Source organism: Lissotriton helveticus, chromosome 7, assembly GCF_964261635.1.
Source record: "Lissotriton helveticus chromosome 7, aLisHel1.1, whole genome shotgun sequence".
Taxonomy (NCBI): Eukaryota; Metazoa; Chordata; class Amphibia; order Caudata; family Salamandridae; genus Lissotriton; species Lissotriton helveticus.
In genome coordinates, this window is record NC_136068.1 from 750804292 (window position 1) to 750828591 (window position 24300).

Consider the following 24300-nt stretch of genomic DNA (forward strand, 5'->3'; position numbering starts at 1 on the left):
TAAAAACCTTTGAAATTTACTGAAAAAACCATAGATTTCACACACGTTATAGTTAGGAATTATCATGGAAAAAACCTTAGAAATTCACTGAAAAAACCATAGGTTTCACACACGTCATACTTAGGAATTAGCATTTTAAAAACCTTGCAAATTCACTGAAAAAAACCATAGGTTTCACACATGTTATAGTTAGGAATTAGCATTTAAAAAACCTTGCAAATTCACTGAAAAAACCATAGGTTTCACACATGCTATACTTAGCTAGACATTTCACTCATACAAAACCTGAGAAGGCCTAGGGGGTCAGGGAGTCTCTACCCTGCCCTCTTTTCACGTTCTCCACTATTGTTTTTGACTCAGTGATGTCATGAGTGATGTCACTGACCATGTCATGAGGGATGTAATATGTGACTTCATCAGCAGTGCATTGCGGTCGCGCGAGTTATATTTAGCTGAACTAACTATAACGGGGGAATATATATATTTATATATATTCACTGAAAAAAACATAGGTTTCACACACGTTATAGTTAGGAATTAGCATTTAAAAACCATGCAAATTCACTGAAACAACCATAGGTTTCACACACGTTATAGTTAGATGGACATTTCACTCATACAAAACCAATGAGATTGGAACTGAGTGAGTGTGGAGATGGTCTGCCTAGGAGCATCTCTGAGAGACTCATATTTGACGGAATAAGTCGAAGGAATAGCAAATTTGTTTAGAATTTTGGAAAAAGTAAGAGGAGTCATGTCACACAGCAATTGTTTTGTTTGAATTATACCCTTCAGGTCCCAATTTTTCCCGAAAGATAGTTTGATTCTAGGAATTGTTGTATCGGGGATATGGGCCTTGTGAGGATAAGGGAAGACACCAGTCTAGAATACTTAATGGGTGGAGCAGAAAAGGTTCGAGGAGTGTTAGAGGTTTCGAGAAAAATGGTAAAGAATAAAAAGGAAATGCTGACACTATTGAATCCTCCAATCTGCCTGTAGTAATGATTCAGGAGCCAAGGTAAGTTGTTTAAGTTTATTTGCTGGCTACACGGTTGTGGAGCATAAATCAGTAGCACCACCAGTTACAAGCCTTCCAACAGTAATATCAAATTCAACCTTAAACATTTTAATAATGAGCACACAGAGGAGAGTCATCGCCAGGCAACATGGAATTCTGGTGAAGTATGCCAGAGAGGCATTCATTACAGGTAGCATACTACATACCTCCCCTCCTTCTTATATAAAACAAACAACAAACTAAAAGAAAAATAAGGAAGGAAAGAAAGAAAGAAAAATTAAGAAAATAAAATATAATTAATGATACAATCACTCTCGAAACCGCTTGGGAATGACACGTACCCTTGAATACTTCCTTATTTCAGCATGAACTGAACCAGAACTATTACTCTCCACATTATTTTCAATACAAACATTGTTTCCAATTTGTGCTTTAACAATTTTTAACAGATTCCACAATGTCCCCCCGAAACTTGAACAGCATTATTACAAATTCTCACAACTTTAACAGGTTTGCTGAACTTTCTCTCACCTTTTTTAACATGTACAGAAGACTTGATCTTGACTACAGCTCCAACAATGAATGGAACAGTTTTGGCACCTTACGTATGATTAAACTATGTTTTAAGTTTACTCTGAGATTCAGACATATTTAGTTTCACAATTTCTATGAGTTTGTGTGAGTCAGACTCAGACTTAAGCCACTTATTCATCCAACCAGGTCTGAAACTTGTGTTGGCCTTGCGTCCTCTAAGTAAGTCAAAAGGAGAGATCTTGGTAGAGCAATGAGGAGTAGTTCTGTAGAACCACAGCATACTGTGTAATGATTTAACAATATCATGGTTCCCAGACTTTGCCCACTTGATACGTTCTCCCACCACCCGATTCATCCTCTAAATGAGGCCATTAGTCTGAGGGTTGACCCATGGGAAACTGACAAAACAAAACACCCAAAGAACAGGAAATAATATGCTACACCCAATAGAAACAAAGTAAAAGTAAGAAACAAGCACACAAACCAATGAAAAACAGTAGATTTCACAAATACAGTGCAGGCAATGTACAGGCGAAACCTAAAAAGGAAACGCACCCTGGGGTTATAACAAAATGATAATCCAGGTGAGGCAGTTGGGGCGAAATAATTTGACGACGAGAGTGAAGAGATTTTAAAATGTGAAGGGAGACTTTACAGCAAGAGAACAAAAAGCCTCACAAGAGAGCAAGGGCAAGATATTCAAGAAATAAAAATTAAGGAATGGGGAATGAGTGGAGGAAATGGATGTGCGAGTAGAATGAGAGAGAGGGGTAGCGAAAAAAGAAAAAGCATAAGAAGAAAGTGTAGAGAAAGAAGTAAAAAAAGGGAGAGAAGATGGGATAGGTAAGAAGTGAAGGGTGGAAAGAGAAGAGAAGGCTGTAACGGAAAGAGAAAATGGAAGTAAGAAGATAGAACAATGTAGAAGGGAAAGGTGCGATGAAAGAAAATGGAAATACCAGAAAACAGTATTTGAAAAGAATAGAAAGCGAAGGAGAGAAAAGAAGAATGTAGATATTGAAATGTATGGCAATGGAAAATATTAGATGTGAGAGGAAGATAATCAGAGTCATGGAAGGGAAGGGCGTTATAGAAGGGAGACAGAGGAAGGGATAAGAGAGTATGGAAAAAGGAGTGGGGGAAGAGAAAAGAGTAGATGTGATAAAGGAAATCAAAGAAAAGTAAAAGCATGGAAGAGAATAAGAAGAACCCACTAAAAGTTGAATGAGAGAAATTAAGGCTGCTAGTGAAGAAGAGACCAGTGAAACAGAGAAAAGATGGGGAGAAGGTAAATACAGAAAACAGCAGACGGAATGGGAGAAATGGGAAATGTAAAATGGAATGAAGAGTGAAAATTGAACAATCGGCAATGAAGGTGAGTGTGCACAGTTTGCTGAACTCCTCAGGAAGGGGCGTAGCTTAATTAATAATTTTGGTTGGTGAGTGTGAGATTTCCCAAAAAGTAACAAGATACACTCAAATAAAAAGTATAAAGCGGGGTGAGGCCGGAGGACATTTGTAAAGGACAGGGTTAGGGGTATTCTTTTTCAGTTGTTTGGAACAGTAAGGCTAGTCTGAGTGGGGTCCAGTGATTTAGGGGTCGATTAGGATGGCGGACGGAAACGGGTACTGTCCGCCATGTTCAGGGAATTTTTACTCCCGGCCGCGCCGCAGAGAATCCGCGGTTGCGATTAGGATATTCATGTCACGAAACTCCGACCGCGGCGGACGGATCATAACAAACACCGTCCGCGGTGGACGGCACACATCTAACTCCGTCCGCGGCGGACGGAGCCTAATGAACAGCCACGGCCGCGGACGGCAATGACCGCAGAAAAATACACAATTACCGCCATACCTGTGAAAACTCCGTGTCCGCAATTAGGATAAATCCGCCTGTACCACGGTACGCACAGCCATCCACGTCCGCGGCGGAAAGAATGTAACGATAAACAGTGCATCACTGCGGAAGGCCAACACGCACAACATCCCTAACGTCAAACAAATGTCAGAAAGTGTACCGCAAGTAATTAGCAAACACACGAAAATTGACAACCCCCCCACCTGATACACCAAAACCAAGCACAAGCCTCCATGACACCCCCAAGTACCCAATAATGCACAGTAGTCAACACGCCCACCTACCACCTGACTGCCAACAACCATTGAGACACGACTTTAAAATGACACCCACCCACTACCACAATCCTTTGCATCACAGCATTGCTGCTAGCAAGAGGCCCACATCGATATACAGCTTACTCAAATAGAAGACACACAACCACCACCCTACCACACCCACCACACAAACACCCACCACACCATTCCTACACATCACACACCACACACCTGCACCCCCCAACTTACTCAACCCACACACTGAGCACCACACACCATGGCACCCAAAAAAAAAACTACATTCACGGAGACGGAGTTGAAGGTAATGGTAGATGAAATCATCCGTGTTGAGCCCCACATCTTCGGGGCCCAGGTCCAGCAGACTTCCGTGGCGCAAAAGAATCACATGTGGGACAGAATCGTCAGTCGGGTGAATGCGTCAGGGACCGTGCCAAGGACGAAGCACGAAATACAGAGGCGGTGGCATGACCTGAAAACCAGGGTGAAAGGCATCCGTGCCAAAAACCATGCGAGAGCCATTCACACTGGCGGCGGCACACCCCCGGAGCCCATACCCTACACCGATTGGGAGGACAAGGTGCTGGTTATACTTCGCCCAGAGAGCCTAGACGGACTTGATGAAGGAGAAGAGGCTGGTAAGTACAAACCAAGCACCACGATCAGTACGACATGGTCAGGCTCACAAAACTGAGAAGACACGTCTCCTACGCCCCAACCCATGCACGTCGGACACATACTCACAAATATGTACATGCCTACCAACAGGCCCCCATGTTCACGGGGAGGGTGGTGGTGGTGGTGGGTGGGGTGTGTGAGAGCTCACAACTACAACTCCCAACAGGCCCCCATGTTCACGGGGATGGCGGTGGTGGTGGTGGGTGGGGTGTGTGAGAGCTCACAACTACAACTCCCAACAGGCCCCCATGTTCACGGGGATGGCGGTGGCGGTGGGTGGTGTGTGTGGGAGCTCACAACTACAACTCCCAACAGGCCCCCATGTTCACGGGGAGGGTGGTGGTGGTGGTGGGTGGGGTGTGTGAGAGCTCACAACTACAACTCCCAACAGGCCCCCATGTTCACGGGGAGGGCGGCGGTGGTGGTGGAGGGTAGGGTGTGTGGGGTGTGTGCAACAGGACACAGAAATGTTTACAAATTGATATGAACATGTAATGTCCACATTACTGACCAGCTCATTCTTGTCCCTCAGGTGATCGTGAACTGACTGGGGAAACCAGCACCCGGCCGCAAGACTCGCCTCCCACACATACCGGACTCTCTGGGGACGATGACACAGGCAGCTCCGGTGCGGAGGATGGTGCGGGGCCAAGCAGACAGCCAGGGCCATCTGGCTCACAGGGACTCCCGGGCCCAACAACCGTCGCATGTGTGACTCCAGCGACACCTGCCTCAGTGATCTGCAGACTCCCCACCACCACCACCACCACCACCACCACCAGTACCACCAGTACCACCAGTACCACCACTCCTGCCTGTGCCACCCTGCCTAACCCAGCACACGACGCAGGTCCATCGGCCTCACACCCAAGCAGGGTGAGTGGGCCACAAAGGAGAGAGGCGACGGGACATCAGGCAATCAGGCGACCCACACTCCGCCGTACAGAGGAAGGACAGCTACCCCATCCTGTGGCAGAGTCCCTACAAGCCCTTGCCAGGTGCCAGGCGTCATACGACCGTTCCCAGGAACATGCAGATCGTGCACACCAGGACTCGGTGGACAACACGAACATGTTGCGCGAAATGTCGGGGTACCTTGGCCAGATAGTGCACATCATGGGCCAGCAGACAACAATGTGGAGGGAATGGATTGCCCGGAACAACCCCACCCCCCCTCCACCAATTGTCGTTGCGCCACCGCCACCGTCACCTCCACCTCCAACGCCACCGTCACCTCCACCTCCACCTCCACCGCCACCGCCACCACCACCTGTGCCCCTGGCGACAGATGTGGCCTGTTGTGGTTCCGCCCACTCAGCCCGTGCACTGCAGGAACGAAGTGAAGAATGCACCAATCCCCTCTCCCTGCCCACGTGCCACTTCACAGACAAACAACTGTGAGTGCGCCAATGGACCTGAAAAGAGGGTGGTATTGTACTGACACCCAGTCTTCCACCCTGGAGTATGTAAAAGGACACAGCTCCCGTCTCCTCGCCTCTGCACCTATGCACACAAACAAGAGGGAGTACACATCACAAATTATATAACAAACGAGAGAAAACCAAAGCCTCCCCCAATGCTAGTGAACATGCCCTGCCACCACAGTCACACAGCTTACCTATATACAATGCAGGCTTTGCCACGAGGAACCCAGTGGGAGTAGATGGAAGGAAGTCTGTATCTATCCCAAGTAAAGACGCTTTAGTATGGTGTCAATCAGTTTAAAAATGAAGACTGGGTCTTAGAGGGGAAAAAAGGCACGAAGTGCTCCCTGTTCTTAGAGCACACCAAAAAAAAAACTATCCTTATTGCCGTATCGAAGGCAATGGACTGAAACAGCCCAGGAAAGAAAGAAAACAATACACTACCACTGCACTCGCGGAACGGCCCGAAAAACGGGTCACTTCCGCATAACGATGTGGACCGACTACAAAAGCAAGGGCGCGTCACGAAGGCAAACAAGCCCAGCAATGAGCTGTGTCTCCTCGCAGTCAATGTAATCAAGCCAGACCACAAAAAACAAGCGGAGGTGGATAGGAGCCCCTATCCTTAACTAACCTCCAAAAACGAGTGCAAAATAAAGGGGAAGCAAAAACGAAGGGGCTGGGGGCAAGACTGACTAGCTAGGAGGAGTGGAATGACAAGGAGGGAAACAAAGGACAACAGGTCAGGGGACAAAAAGGCAAGATACTCTAGGAAAGAGTATAAATTCTACACCTCACGAGCCCGTGAGGGAAATCCAATAAGAGCAAGGAAAGCACCAACAGCAACCAGGAACCAGGAACCTCACAGGAAGCAATAACTAGCAGGGAAATGAAGGTAGGACAGACTTATATCCAGTTCCTGTTCGATCATGTGATGGCAGTCCATGAACACTAAAAAAGGACTATCCCTGCCCTCACCTCGCATCCTAACAGTACCCCCCCCCCAATGACCCTCCCTACAGGGCGGGGTTTAGCGGGATGCCTCCTGTGGAACATACGAATCAAACGTGGTGCATGCACCCCCCCGGCAGGCTCCCATGTCCTATCCTCCGGGGCATATCCCTTCCAATCAACCAGATAGTATAGGCGGCCCCTCCTACGCCTTGAGTCTAGGATAGCCTGAACCTCAAACTCAACCTCCCCATCAATAACCAAAGGCGGGGGCGGGGGCAACACCTGAGCAGAGGGTACATATGGCTTCAGCAACGAGGTATGAAACACAGGATGTATCTTATAATCCTGAGGTAACTGAAGCTCCATGGCCACTGAATTAACAACCTGTACTACCGGGAAAGGGCCCACGAATCTCGGTTGCAATTTACGGGAACCCTGCATCCTCAAGTTACGGGAGGCCAACCAAACCATATCGCCCACCTTGTACACAGGGGCAGGGGCCCGATGTCCGTCTGCCTGCCTCTTCATCTCAGCCTTAGCTTCCAACAACCTCACTCGAGCCAAACCCCAGATATCACTCAGCTTTTTACACCCTTCATCAATGGCCGGCACATGCCCAGTGAGTTGGATAGCGATGGCCCTAGGATGGTACCCCAAGGAGCAATAAAAGGGTGTCATGCCCAAGGCAGAGTGCAAGCTGTTATTGTATGCAAACTCCGCAATGGGCAATGCAGTCAGCCAATCGCAAGACAAAGATGAAACCAAACACCTCAAATACTGCTCCATGGTCTGATTGGTGCACTCGGTCTGTCCATCCGACTGAGGATGATACACTGATGATAATCGTATCTCAGTCTTCAGCACCAAACAGAGCTCAGTCCAAAAGTGAGACACAAACTGAGCCCCCCTATCGGAAACGATCGCCAACGGCATGCCATGTAGCCTCATAATCTCAGACATAAACACCACTGCCATCTCCTTAGCCACAGGGATCTTGGGCAACGGAACAAAATGCGCCACTTTAGTGAACAGATCCACCACCACCAAAATGGCGGTGAATCCATTCACTGATGGTAAATCGGTCACAAAGTCCATGCTGATGGTATGCCAAGGAGAAGGAAGGACGTCTAAGGGCTGCAGAAGGCCCGAGGGTTTTCAATGGGATGGTTTATTGATGGCACATATAGGACAAGCTGTCACATGGTTCTGAATATCCTTCGCCATTGACTCCCACCAAAACCATCTTGTGCATAATTCCTTTGTTTTCCCTATCCCAGGATGTGCCACTAATGCCGAAGAATGACACCATTCCAACACTTCCTCCCTCAAGACAGGCGGGATAAACAACCTCCCCTCATGGTATAACAATCCATCCTTCTCGATGACCTGGGGCAAAGACAACCACGGAACCATATCCATCTGACCCAATCGCTCCTTAACCAAATTCACCAAATCCGGAAAATCGCTAGCTGCGACGGCCCCAATGATCCTTTGACCATCAATCATTGGTCTGACTTCACTCAAGGTACTCATATCACCAGGACCAACATGAATCCGGGATAACGCATCCGACTTAATCTGCTGTGCTGCAGGTCTATAAGTAATGACAAAGTCATACTCATTAAAAAACAGAACCCACCGCATCTGACGAGGTGTTAACGCCCTAGCAGATCTGAAGAACTCCAGATTTTTATGGTCGGTATAAATAGTGATAACATGTCGTGCACCCCATAAATAGTGACGCCACTCCTCAAAAGCCAACTTCACAGCCAACAATTCCCTCTCCGCCACAGTATAATTACGCTCCGCTGGTAACAACGTCTTGGAAAAGAAAGGGATGGGATGCATATGGCCAGTGACTTCATCCCGTTGGGACAACACCCCACCCACCGCACACATGGAAGCGTCGGTCTCAACAAAGAACGGCAGGGCAGGATCAGGGTGCACCAACACAGGTGCTGTTGTAAAATGTTCGAGCAAAAGTCGGAAAGCCTCCTGTGGCTCAGTAGACCACACAAAGGGAACCCCTTTCCGCAACAAACGCGTCATTGGAGCCACCACATCAGAAAAGTGGGAGATAAACCGCCGATAAAAATTGGCGAAACCCAAGAGCACCTGGATTTGCTTCACAGTAGACGGTATGGACCAGGATACAATTGCCTGGATCTTTTTAGGGTCCATCCGGACTCCAGCCGCCGAGATAATAAGCCCCAAGAACTCCACTTCAGGGGAGCTGAACTGACACTTCTCCAATTTTGCATACAGATGGTGTTCCTGCAATTTCCTTAACACTTGTGTCACGTGCTCTTGATGTTCAGCACCCGATTCTGAATAAATGAGTATGTCATCCAGATAGACGATGACAGTTCTATCCAGATATTCCCTAAGGACCTCATTTATAAAGAACTGGAACGCTGCCGGTGCATTGCATAAGCCAAACGGCATTACGCAATACTCGAACAGTCCCTGTTTGGTCTTAAAAGCTGTCTTCCACTCATCCCCGGGTCGAACTCGTATCAAGTGGTAAGCGCCCCGCAAATCCAGTTTAGTAAATACTGTGGCTTTGCGCAGCTGGTCCAATAACACGGGGATGAGGGGAAGAGGGTACTTGTTTTTTACTGTTGCTTTATTCAAGGCCCTATAATCTACACAGGCTCTCAAGGACCCCTCCTTCTTCGGAATAAAGAAGATCGCCGATGACACGGGCGAAGTGGAGGGACGGATGTAGCCCAAATGCAACATCTCCTCGATGTATTCCTTGAGATGCACCTCCTCAGGTTCCGACAAGGCATAAATACGGCTACAAGGTAACGGAACACCCGGTACCAGATCGATCTTACAGTCAAATGACCGATGCGGGGGAAGACCCTGAGCACAACCTTTGTCAAAAACCCCCTTGAACTCCGAATACTGTAAAGGAACGGAGCTCACTTCCGTCACCGCACACGACAAAGGATGAATCCGCTCCCTAGCTTCAAGATAGCAATGTCTCAGGCAATGAGCGGAATCCAACGTCACCAACCGCTGCACCCAGTCGATCTTTGGGTTGTGTTCCTGCAGCCAAGGAACCCCTAACACCAGACCAAAAGAAGGTGCATCTATCAAATCAAAAACCACAGCTTCCGAATGCCCGTTCTCACACAACAACTGTAAAGGAACGGTTTGGCGGGTAATGCATCCAGACGTCAGTTCAGTCCCATCTATAGCTCTCACCGGTTCTGGCTGTTCCTTCTGATGACAGGAAATCCGTAGTTTCTCAGCCAACGATATGTCAATAAAATTACCGGTTGCACCCGAGTCCAACAAGACTGACACAGGGACCCGTTCGGACACAGAAAGCAAAAGATGGGCATTGATGATAAAATGTCTTGGCGCCTGATCAACTGCTCCCAACACATCATACTGTCTCATTCGTTCCCTCTGTTGGTGATTGTGTCCCTCTACATGTACAAAAGCTACCTTCTTTCCATACCCCATACCCGATGGTTTCACAGGACATTCCCTGGCGAAATGGCCTCCCTGTCCACAATACAGACACAGATTCAACTCCCTTCTCCTCTTTTTCTCATCAGGAGTCAAAGGCCCACGCATCCCTCCTATCTCCATAGGTTCGGGCACTGTTTTGCTATCCCCTATTGATTTTACCTCTGGCTTAACGTAACCTCCCCGTGAGACCTGAAAACGACTACGTTCCCCACGTCTCTCCGCCAATCGATGGTTCAGTTTGACCACCAGATCAATGAACGCTGCACAATCCCCTGGTGGATCTACCACCTGAGACACCACATCCTTAAGTTCCTCACAAAGGCCTTGGTAAAACAGTGAGGTTCTTTTCTCTGTTGGCCAATGGGTTTCAGACACCAACCGATTGAACGAGGCTATGTAGGACAATAGATCCTGCCTGCCCTGCCGTAACTTTAGGAGTTCCGCGTCACTCGCCTGCATGAATTCATGTTTCGCAAACAAGCCCCGCATTAACTCCTTAAATGCCGCATAGTCATACAACACACGATCATCACTATCAATCAGGGGAATGGACCACTGAGCAGCGGTGCCAGCCAAATATGAAATGATAAAGGCAACCATGGCCGAATCATCCGGAAAGGCACCAGGCTTGCACATAAAATGCAACTGGCACTGGTTCATAAACGTGGCATATTTCTCACTGTCCCCAGAAAATCTCTCAGGGGAGCCAAGGGCACTACCACCAGAGTATTCACCGTAACAGCGAGAGGAACCCCTCCTCCCGCTCCACTAGAACCTGACCCACCACTGTACTGGAAAGTCGCTGGCTGAATGACTGTTGCCTGCCCCCTCTGTTGTAACTGTTCCCTGGCTCTCACAGCCACTAGCTCCTGCTTCAGGCCCATGTTCTCCTGTCGTAAATCCTGCACCTGAGCCTGTAACGCTGTCAAAGCCCCCATAACGTCCTGCATGGTGGGCACACCCGTACCTCCACCCGAGGGATTTCCTAAATCCTCATTCATCTTCGTCCAGGCAGTGCTATAACACGTGGGCTAGTTATTCTGTTGTGGTTCCGCCCACTCAGCCCGTGCACTGCAGGAACGAAGTGAAGAATGCACCAATCCCCTCTCCCTGCCCACGTACCACTTCACAGACAAACAACTGTGAGTGCGCCAATGGACCTGAAAAGAGGGTGGTATTGTACTGACACCCAGTCTTCCACCCTGGAGTATGTAAAATGACACAGCTCCCGTCTCCTCGCCTCTGCACCTATGCACACAAACAAGAGGGAGTACACATCACAAATTATAAAACAAACGAGAGAAAACCAAAGCCTCCCCCAATGCTAGTGAACATGCCCTGCCACCACAGTCACACAGCTTACCTATATACAATGCAGGCTTTGCCACGAGGAACTCAGTGGGAGTAGATGGAAGGAAGTCTGTATCTATCCCAAGTAAAGACGCTTTAGTATGGTGTCAATCAGTTTAAAAATGAAGACTGGGTCTTAGAGGGGAAAAAAGGCACGAAGTGCTCCCTGTTCTTAGAGCACACCAAAAAAAACCCTATCCTTATTGCCGTATCGAAGGCAATGGACTGAAACAGCCCAGGAAAGAAATAAACCAATACACTACCACTGCACTCGCGGAACGGCCCGAAAAACGGGTCACTTCCGCATAACGATGCGGACCGACTACAAAAGCAAGGGCGCGTCACGAAGGCAAACAAGCCCAGCAATGAGCCGCGTCTCCTCGCAGTCAATGTAATCAAGCCAGACCACAAAAAACAAGCGGAGGTGGATAGGAGCCCCTATCCTTAACTAACCTCCAAAAACGAGTGCAAAATAAAGGGGAAGCAAAAACGAAGGGGCTGGGGCAAGACTGACTAGCTAGGAGGAGTGGAATGACAAGGAGGGAAACGAAGGACAACAGGTCAGGGGACAAAAAGGCAAGATACTCTAGGAAAGAGTATCAATTCTACACCTCACGAGCCCGTGAGGGAAATCCAATAAGAGCAAGGAAAGCACCAACAGCAACCAGGAACCAGGAACCTCACAAGAAGCAATAACTAGCAGGGAAATGAAGGTAGGACAGACTTATATCCAGTTCCTGTTCGATCATGTGATCGCAGTCCATGAACACTAAAAAAGGACTATCCCTGCCCTCACCTCGCATCCTAACATGGCCCATGAACAACCTGCACCCCCAGCTGACTCAGTTCCACCTCAAAGACGGAGGGGCCGCCCGAGGCTGGAAGTGGATGAGAGCAGTGTTGGAGCGCCATCCACACGCTCCAAGAGGGGCCGCCAATGACTTTGTCACTGCCTGTGCCAGACATTCATCCTGCTAAGTATCCTGTCCCACATAGACAATCATTGCCACTGGTCTGCTGGACTAGCCTGACACCCCCCAATGTGGTGTCAGCACGGACATTTCATCTGCCATTACCTTCAACTCCAACTCCCTCCCCCCCACTTACTTGTAAATAATCACCAGCACAAATGCACAACCTGTAAATAAATGTCACTTACACACTCAATGATGTTTTGCCTCCATGTTTATTCACAAGATTGCCTTCAGAAACAGACGTCAACAGGTGCAGGGATCCTAGTCGTACATAATCATGGCGCTGCGGGAGTGACCTAGGGAAAATCAGAGACAGCAAACACACGTCATGAAACAGATTCACACACATCACAACACACTGCACAGCAACATTCCACAAACTACACTCATCACTAAAGCATGGGATGAGAGGACACACATCATGGAGACCTGTATGTCCAAAGAAATGAAGACACACATATGCAACCATCACAAACCAGAACACACAGCTGATGCACCCCACATCCACACAACACCAGCAAACATACATAAGGCATTGTCAACCGGCACAGGAGGTAGTTACTCACATTCAAGGGAAGTAGCGATCAATGAGCTGGCGCCTCTGGTCCACACCTTCCTCCTCACCACTATCCTCATCAGTCGACATGGGTGGGATGGGAGGCCGAGGAACTTGTTCGTCTTCAGGGTCCAAGAGCAGTTCAATGTCATTGCGCACGGCCAGGTTGTGGAGCATGCAGCAGGCAATCACGATCCTGCATACTTTTCCTGGCGAGTAAGGCAGGGCCCCTCCGGTCTTATCCAGGCACCGAAACCTAGACTTTAGCAGTCCAAAGGTACGTTCAATCACTCTCCGTGTCCTTCCATGTGCATCATTGTAGCGCATTTCACCCGCTGTTGTAGGATTACGTAGGGGACTCAGGAGCCAGGGCCGGTTTGGGTACGCCGAGTCGCCGCCTATGTAGGGGGATGACAGACACAAATATCACAACAAGATATGGTGGGTACCCCATGCCACACAGAGATCACAAAAGTCCCCACTGCACACTCACCAACAAGCCACGCTTGACCGGGTCGCAGATTTGCCATCAGTTGGGGGACAATGCTGCTCCGCATGATGTGGGCGTCATGTGCGGAGCCTGGGAATCTTGCACACACATGGGAGATGATGTTGTTTGCCAGGCACACCACCTGCACGTTCAGCGAATGGAAGTGCTTGCGATTCCTAAAAACCTGCTCACGTGCCCGTGGTGGAATGATAGCGATATGTGTGCCATCAATTGAACCCACTACGTGTGGTATCTGGCCCAGTGCATAGAAGTCTGCTTTGACTGCTGGCAACTCTTCCGGCCGTGGAAAATGGATGTAGTCATTCTTGTACAGCATCATAGCTCTTAAAACATCCCGAAGTACCGTGCTGAACATGGACTGTGACATCCCCCCGGCATATCTAACTGTGTACTGAAAGGTGCCAGTAGCAAAGAAATGTAGTGCCGCCATAACCTTTGCTGTGGGTGTAATAGAACCAGGATACGTCCTTCGTGGCTGCAGATGAGGAGACAATTGGGCAACAAGCTCCATCAACCGACGTCGATCCAGCCGGAATTTCCTAATCACCTCCTCGTCAACCATATCCTCCAGCACAGTGTATGGCCGATGCACATTTGGAGCCCCCCTGTGTGGGAGAGAGATGTAACTTGAGTCAACTTACAAACGACGCATACGTGTGCAACTCCATTACATGTAAGCCTACATTAGCAAGAAAAAAAATGTTTAGGAGAATGGTCCTATGTGTGACATCTCTGATAGTTAATACAATACGGAGTGGCCCTTTAACAATGTGCAGCCACTTGCAACAGGAAGTGTGTCAACACGTACAACGCTACTTAGTCACATGTGAACATTACTGACAATACGTGTGTCTTGACCCTAATGTTTAGAAGCCACATCACAGACACACATGCAAGTGCATGCACACAAACGATAATGATACACACACCATGTCATCATGCACAAATGCCAACACCAATAATGTTGAGCATACGGTAATTACATGCATGGTGACACAACATCCAAGACACATACACTGAATGCATGTGTACCACCACCATTGTAGTCACCTCGCCAGACCCACACACTGACAACAGAATCATAATTTGCCCATACAGCCATGATGTACTGTGTAGTTGTGAAGATGTAATAACGTCTGTAGGGTCACACCCGACGTCAATACGTCAAAATGCACATCTGTTGCACATTGTGTGCCCACCGATGGGCATAGTATGGACACACATGGAATAGTGAATGACATATGAGGTTTCCCTATCACGCTCACAACCCTCATGACGCAACTGCAGACAACTCATCACGGTGCAGCGTCTGACAAGATAAAATCATTGGCGCCGCCATGGCGGTGCACAGCTTCCGCTACTTTCCAATGCCCATACGCGGCCAGCGTCCCTCTTCCCATTGGCTGCATGTGCACGACCGTCACGGGCACACATCGTCAACCGCACGTGCAAGCTTCCTGCACAGAAGCTTCAGTTGCAACAATGTTCTATAACTGGCGCCACCATGGCGGTGCACGTACTCAGCGGGGGAGGTGCAGGCCTATACACCCTTTAGATGCACTCAATGGACATGGCAGTTCATGTCCCCTCTTACAGTCACATTGCATCATCCACCGTACACCGGCCGGAGCGGCCGGGCCTAGGACGTCCGTGCCGGCCATGTCCACAACCGCCGTGCCAGACATGTCCACAACCGCCGTGCCAGGCCGGGCCTAGGACGGCCGTGCCGGCCATGTCCACAACTGCCGTGCCAGCCATGTCCACAACCGCCGTGCCAGGCTGGGCCTAGGACGGCCGTGCCGGCCATGTCCACAACCGCCGTGCCAGCCATGTCCACAACCGCCGTGCCAGGCCGGGCCTAGGACGGCCGTGCCGGCCATGTCCACAACCGCCGTGCCAGCCATGTCCACAACCGCCGTGCCAGGCCGGGCCTAGGACGGCCGTGCCGGCCATGTCCAAAACCGCTGTGCCAGTCATGTCCACAACCGCCGTGCCTGGCCGGGCCTAGGACGGCGGTTGTGGACATGGCTGGCACGGCGGTTGTGGACATGGCCGGCACGGCCGTCCTAGGCCCGGCCTGGCACGGCGGTTGTGGACATGGCTGGCACGGCGGTTGTGGACATGGCCGGCACGGCCGTCCTAGGCCCGGCCGCTCCAGCCGGTGTACGGTGGATGATGCAATGTGACTGTAAGAGGGGACATGAACTGCCATGTCCATTGAGTACATCTAAAGGGTGTGTAGGCCTGCACCTCCCCCGCTGAGTACGTGCACCGCCATGGTGGCGCCAGTGATTGAACATTGTTGCAACTGAAGCATCCGTGCCTGAAGCTTGCACGTGCGGTTGCCGATGTGTGCCCGTGACGGTCCGTGCACATGCAGCCAATGGGAAGAGGGACGCTGGCCGCGTATGCCCAATCGAAAGTAGCGGAAGCTGTGCGCCGCAACACCAGGGCCAGTCATTGGCCCTTTTACGAACACGCATCCAGGGCTGACCAATTGCTGGCGACGTATGCCACTGACACGTGCTGAGGGCCCTATATATGTGTGTTGTCCAAAAGCACACATCCTACCCTGGGAACCAGTGCTGCCTGTTCACCTCGACCTTCTGCTGCTGCTGAGCTGACCACCGACTGCTGCCTGTGACCATCACCTCGACCTGCTGCTGCTGCTGAGCTGACCACCGACTGCTGCCCGTGACCATCACCTCGACCTGCTGCTGCTGAGCTGACCACCGACTGCTGCCTGTGACCATCACCTCGACCTGCTGCTGCTGAGCTGACCACCGACTGCTGCCTGTGACCATCACCTCGACCTGCTGCTGCTGAGCTGACCACCGACTGCTGCCTGTGACCATCACCTCGACCTGCTGCTGCTGAGCTGACCACCGACTGCTGCCTGTGACCATCACCTCGACCTGCTGCTGCTGAGCTGACCACCGACTGCTGCTCTAGTGCCATACTCCGTGATCTTGCCATGTCGAGAGGCAAAGAGATCCGGTCTCGTCCCTTCACCGCCGCGGAGCTTGATGTCCTCATGGACGGTTAGCTCCGCAACTATGGACGGCTCTACGGCGCACCCGGACAGGTGGTAAGTGCAGTGTGGGACATGTTGGTGTGCATCAGGGGGCCAATGACTCCTGGCTACTGCAATCTTAGCTGTGTAGTGTGGGCTCGACATATTTTCAGGATTGTGCATGGCGGATGACAGATACGTGTTGCCCCTATCTGTGTGACAGGCCAACTGTCCACTGACGTACACCCTTTTGTCTCCCATCATGGTAGGTCAAGCTGCACCTTCGCAAGGACGTGTGGAGGAGCATTGCATGTGAAGTACGGGCATTGGGGGTGTGCAACAGACGACATACACACTGCCACAAACGGTGGGACGACATTTCCAGGCTGAGCAAGAATGTAGCGGAAGTGACACTGGGGATGATTCCAAGGACTCCACGTCTCGCCCGATGCTCCATGACCCCTCTCATGCACCGTATCATTGCTGTGACGCATCCTGACCTGTCCGAACGGCTGAGTGTCGATCAACAGCAAACTAGCGGTGAGCATACTGTCTGTGTAGGAAACTTGTGAGTGCAATGCAGGTATTGGAGCACAGACACAGTATTGAGTTCCGTGGTGCGTATGTATCACTGCGATGTCATGTTGGTCCCATTGGGTGGGTGTAATTTGACATCCAGGTCCGGCATGTTGACACGCCACTTGCTTAGTAGTTGAGTGTTGAAGCACATGACGTAGTGGTCCGTGGCCCCATGGCAAGACATGTGTGCAGATGTACGTGCTCCTGCCCTGTCCGCATGCTGTACATGTGTCACGGCCACCAACGCTTATGTAATGTGAGATGACTGGTAGAAGTGGGCCGTGTGCAGGATGGGGGCTACAAGAACTTTGTCAGCTATGGAATTAGGGAATCCTTGTCCTTCTGTATGTGAGTGTGCCCATGACTTACACCTCTTTTATGTGCATTTCAGCTATGACAGAGGACACTCAGCCACAGACGGAGGAGATTAGTCGAGGCAATGAGTCCGGGTCAGACTTCGCACACACGCAGACTGACACAGAGGAGGGCAGCGCCGGAGAGGGGGATAGGACCGTCCCTGAGGACTCGCATGTGGAGACACCATCGTCCTCATCTTCGGAAACTCTTGGTGAGCCTGCACTGTTGTCACAGACTGGGAGTGGACAATCAACACCTTCTGTCGGAACACAGCACACAGGGCCCACACTGCCACCAACTGCACCATGTACTGTTCGTGCACGCAGGAGTAGGGGGAGCAGAGTGGCGTTCGGTGCAGGCACCGCTGCCCCTGCCACGGTGAGCCAAAATGCACTGTGTGCTGAGGCCGTTGATCTGCTGCGACAGCTGTGTGTGGGGCAGACCAATATGACAAATGCTTTCCAAGACCATGATAGGAAGTTGGGGCAGGTGGTGGCATTCATGGAAGGGATGCATGGCGATCTTGCTGGTCTACACAGGACAGTGCAGTCATTGGCAAGCAGTGTGTCGTCTGCAATAGTACAGTCTCATGGACAGGGTGCTACTTCTGTTTCCGCATCTACACCACTGGATGTCTCAGGGGATAGTGATTATTCTGAGCAGGACTCTAATACAGGTTATTGCACTAGAAGCAGCGTCAGACAGCACGTCAGGGCACGGAGGCCACAGACACCATCCCCTAGGTCAGCAAAATCTGTTCACGAAGACAACGTCAGATACACTGGAGTACACACACAGGATCCACAAGTGTTGTTGGGGGACATGCCTTCACATGCTACACAGGCATTCAACACAAAAGGTACTCCCAAGGCAAGGGATACTCACAAGTCCATGGACAGTCCCTTGGACAAGGCCACTCAAAAGACAAAGGCACCTCCTAAGAGCAGGGAGAGTCCCAAGGGCAGGCACACAACAGAGGAAGGGACCACTCCCAAGGACATGGACAGTCAAAAGACAAAGGCACCTCCTAAGAGCAGGGAGAGTCCCAAGGGCAGGCCCACAACAGAGGAAAGGGCCACTCCCAAGGACAGGGACAAGGACAGTCAAAAGACAAAGGCACCTCCTAAGAGCAGGGAGAGTCCCAAGGGCAGGCCCACAACAGAGGAAAGGGCCACTCCCAAGGACAGGGACAAGGACAGTCAAAAGACAAAGGCACCTCCTAAGAGCAGGGAGAGTCCCAAGGGCAGGCCCACAACAGAGGAAAGGCCCACTCCCAAGGACAGGGACAGGGACAGTCAAAAGACAAAGGCACCTCCTAAGAGCAGGGAGAGTCCCAAGGGCAGGTCCACAACAGAGGAAAGGGCCACTCCCAAGGACAGGGACAAGGACAGTCAAAAGACAAAGGCACCTCCTAAGAGCAGGGAGAGTCCCAAGGACAGACACACAACAGAGCATGGTCCATCTCCCAAGGGCAGGGACACACACAGAGAGCAGGTGTCTACTGGAGACAGGTACACCACAGACGACAAGTCTGCTGGCAGGAACAGGGCACCGACCAAGGCACAGGCAAAATCCAGAGACAACACTCCACCTACGGGTAAGGCACTTCCTACGGACAAGGCTTCTACCATGGACGATGGCGCAGTCAAGGACAGGCATACATCACCCCTGGCTGCACTGCGGCTGCTGTTTTCGACTGAACGCCAAACAGATGTCTCCGCGGCGGAGTCCCCCCATACCTCCACTCCCATCCAGGCCAGTCAGAAGCAGAGGAGGGAGTCCCCTGTTGTTGCATCCCCCATTACACATGAATCTGAGTCCAGGCGGCAGGCACACAGCAAACGACAAGCATGCTCCAGCACGTCCCCAGACACCCGATCCCCGGCTGCAGATGCTCCACCTATGGTGGGTGATATTTGTTTGGAGTCACCACCACTTGCCAGTCCTGTCCTGTCCAGGGTGCACTCACATATCACTAAGAAACGCAGACACACACCATTGACACCTGCCCACCCCGATGTAGCTCAAGGTCAGCTATCCCCAGCTCCCAGGGCCACCCTGCCTCCTGGCCCATACAGCCCTGTGGCTCATCATTTCAGTGGTCCCAGTGCCGCAGGTGCAGTTGACTCTCATGTATCAGATAGTGCCACTGTGTCTGTTGTTTGCGGTCATGCATCATGTAGTAGCACAGTCTCAGTTGTGCCCTCTACTGTTGCAGGTCCTGGCAGTGTACCTGGGTCTATGGCTCATGTGTCAGTGAGTAGATCTGTGGCTGTGTCGCACACTCCAGTTTCTGGTGCTGGCAGTCTGTCTGGGTCAGTGGCTCACGTGTCAGTCACAACATCTGTGGCTGTGTCTCACATTCCTGTTGCTGGTGCTGGCAGTGTGTCTGGGTCTGTGGCCCATGTGTCTGTCACTCGGGCTGTGGCTGTGTCTCACATTCCTGTTTCTGGTGCTGGCAGTGTGTCTGGGTCGGTGGCCCATGTGTCTGTCACTCGGGCTGTGGCTGTGTCTCACACTCCTGTTTCTGGTGCTGGCAGTGTGTCTGGGTCTGTGGCCAATGTGTCTGTCACTCGGGCTGTGGCTGTGTCTCACACTCCTGTTTCTGGTGCTGGCAGTGTGTCTGGGTCTGTGGCCCATGTGTGTGTCACTCGGCCTGTGGCTGTGTCTCACACTCCTGTTTCTGGTGCTGGCAGTGTGTCCGAGGCAGGTAGCTCACGCAGTCCACCTGATTCTGTGATGTGAGGTGCTGATCACTTCACTCACATGTTAGTTCACATGGTGTGTCCATTGTCCATTGAGAACAGCCTTGCACTGTTGTGGTCCCTGGGACGGGTTGGTTGGGACACGTACTTGTGCTGCCTCTGATGTACCTGCTCTGTTGGGCACAATGCCCTGTTGCTGTTCTAATACTGCATTCTGCCCTCTCGTTTACTGCCAATGATGTACCTGCTCTGTTGGGCACAATGCCCTGTAGCTGTTCTGATACTGCATTCTGCCCTCTCGTTTACTGCCAATGATGTACCTGCTCTGTTGGGCACAATGCCCTGTAGCTGTTCTGATACTGCATTCTGCCCTCTCGTTTACTGCCAATGATGTACCTGCTCTGTTGGGCACAATGCCCTGTTGCTGTTCTGATACTGCATTCTGCCCTCTCGTTTACTGCCAATGATGTACCTGCTCTGTTGTCCACAATGCCCTGTAGCTGTTCTGATACTGCATTCTGCCCTCTGATGTGCTGCCTCTGATGGACATGTTCAGTGCTATGGACTGTTGATGCACTTAGCCCCTCTCACGTGCTGCCTCTGATGGACATGTTCAGTGCTATGGACTGTTGATGCACTTAGCCCCTCTCACGTGCTGCCTCTGATGGACATGTTCAGTGCTATGGACTGTTGATGCACTTAGCCCCTCTCACGTGCTGCCTCTGATGGACATGTTCAGTGCTATGGACTGTTGATGCACTTAGACCCTCTCACGTGCTGCCTCTGATGGACATGTTCAGTGCTATGGACTGTTGATGCACTTAGCCCCTCTCACGTGCTGCCTCTGATGGACATGTTCAGTGCTATGGACTGTTGATGCACTTAGCCCCTCTCATTTACTGCCTCTGATGTACCTGCTCTGTTGTCCACAATGCCCTGTAGCTGTTCTGATACTGCATTCTGCCCTCTCGTTTACTGCCTCTGATGTACCTGCTTTGTTGTCCACAATGCCCTGTAGCTGTTCTAATACTGCATTCTGCCCTCTCATTTACTGCATCTGATGTACCTGCTCTGTTGTCCACAATGCCCTGTTGCTGTTCTGATACTGCATTGTGCCCTCTCACGTGCTGCCAATGATGTACCTGCTCTGTTGTCCACAATCCCCTGTTGCTGTTCTGATACTGCATTGTGCCCTCTCACGTGCTGCCAATGATGTACCTGCTCTGGTGCCCACAATGCCCTGTTGCTGTTCTGATACTGCATTCTGCCCTCTCACGTGCTGCCTCTGATGTTCATGCTCTGGTGCCCACTTTGCCCATGCTCACGCAAACACTGTGATTATACCCCTATTATGTGCAATAAAGGTAGTCAATCAAGTCTCGTGGTTTGTCGTTGTCATTCATGCTGGCGTACTACAAATGTGTATTTCTATTTGCTTCTCATCAGTGGTTTCGGTAACATGACACTTCCTCTCCCTACGTCACGACCCTTGCAGGTATTCCCCTCCATGCAGCCAATGGTTTGTGCCTTACCTGCGTCGGCGTCCATGCTGGGCCAAGACTAGGACGTGGTGGATCGCGAAGAGCATCGGGAAAGCGTGTAGCGCTGGGTCCATGGTGGCGAGCAGCTTGTGGTGGGTATCTCTGCTATGTCTCTTTTCTTCGCTGTGGGGAATCCGCCGTGTTCAGTCAGGTTGTTTTTCCGCTGCGGTTTTATGTGTAATTTCCACCATCTTGATTTGGGGGACGGTCTTAGACGTCAGTACGTACGGCGGAGTCTCAGGATGTGTTCCGTCCGCCGCGTGGTCGGGTGTAGTTGGGCGGCGATGCGTGATTTTCCGTCGCGGACGGAAATTTGACACTGTTTCCTATCCTGATATGGCGGACGGAGTGTCCGCGGCAGGCGGACACGGAAAAGGCATTTTCCGCGTACTCCAGGGCGGCGGTAGCTCCTCCGTCCGCCATCCTAATGAGCCCCTATGTCTGGTCTATGGTGTCCACTCTAGACTAGCTCCTCCTCACAGCAACGTAGGGCAGAAAGGCAAAGGGAGCAGGCTAGCATATGTTCATACCTAAGATCAACAGACTAGGCTAAGGTTGGCAGATCTAGCTGCCTGGATTGAGCTTTCAAGCTCGCATGGATGAAGAGCTGTATCAGGAAGAGAAGGCTAAGCTAATTTATGCTGGCATTATATGTCCTTTTATTTTTTTAAATGTGCATTTAATATTGCTTTTTAAATAATGTCTTTTTTAGTTTTGCAAATGGCTGTATTCTGTGTACGCTTACAAGATATCTTGCATATCGAAAAAAAGCTCAATCAATCAATCAATCGAAATACATTGTACCTCTTTCTTTCTCCCTTTTAATTGAAAATATAGAAATCATGTCAAAAATATAAACATATAAAGATTATAGCCATGGACTTGTGTGCTGAAGAACATTGCAGCTTGTTTTGTTCTACTGGGACAAACATAGGTCTATTGTTCAGCTTCCAATGATTGTTAAGTTTGTAGCTACTTTTCCTAAATGTGTGGCATTGATGCTATTCTAACTGTTCATGGATTTGGTAGGTTTAATTTAAGATTTTCACAATGGATATGTAGATTGACGATACAATATCATTCATTCACTGTAACTTGAAAGGATGTGCCACCGAAAGAGCAAACACTTAGATAACTGTAGGGCTTTAATCTGTACTGGACAAATAATGGTGACAGGAATTGGGCCTAATGTGCACTGGTGTTTTAGGATGATATGTAAGTGTGGCATGAGCTGTATGAGCTGCATACACTATTGATCAAGAAAATACTGAAACATGTAGATGTTTTTTAGCTGATTGATTGCCCCAGGATTTGCCCCCTCACCCACTGGCACGTGATAGGACAATACAACACAATGACCTGAAGCACAATAACAATAGAATGGGTAGATGGAATCGGGTGAAGAAGGCAGAGGATGAGAGAACCCAACTCCAAATCAACAAACCCACCACCACAACCCCATGTACAGCAGATGTTGAGGGGTCTTAGGTAGACCCATTAGCAAATGACCAAGTCGGACCAAAGGTTACACAAGTATATCTGTAACAAAAACTTTAACTCCTAGGCTATCATATTTAATCCTCAAATATGAGTTCTAATATTATATATAATGCTCTGGTGCAGGTACATTAACCATCCAGCTACTTTCAGAGGATTGAAACTGTGACCATTGGTCTGGCCAATAATTCCATGGCAAGGTGGTTAAAAACAAATCATAAAAATCATCACACTACAATATTCTCCCCCATTTGAAGTATAAATATAAAGCAGCAACAAGATGAATACACGTCAAAACAATATTAGAACTGTCAAGACTATTCCTACTTTTCTATTAATGAAAACAGAGGCGTAATTGATATGTTAAAGAAAAGGAATACAGATGGTTTTTACACAAACTGCTATTTAAGTACTATTTCCTGGACCCTCCATAACCACAGCTTACAAGAAATGTCTAGTATTGTTCTATGAGGGGGATGGTAACCCTCCCAGTAGGTCTTCAAAGAAGATGAGGACACCCACAGAAAGTTCACAATCATTTGTTAGAATCTACAGTCAGGTGCACCCCCAGGGCACCTACAGACATGTACAACAGTGGGTGTGATAATGCTTCCGAAACATAAGAGGGGCACTTTCAATGAAAACATCCCTCCCTCCCAAAATAAGTACATCACACCATCTATAGTTAAGCGTGTGCATGGATGTGTATACATTTGGATGGGTCTTGTGTATGAGTGTGCATGTGTTCAAGTGTGGCCAGGTGGATTTATATGTGGATGAATGTGTGTAAATGACCCAGATGCTGGTGCATTTAGAGCTCCTGCCTTGCTCTCATGCTGAGCCGTACAAATGAGCTACTGACTTTGAAGGTCATGTACATCTACCTGCTGGGCAATGAAACATGAGAAATCCTGAGACAGGGCAAGCACTGCTACCGAATCTTACGAAGAATCTTGATACTGCACAATGACTTGTGGTTGTCTTATGTGC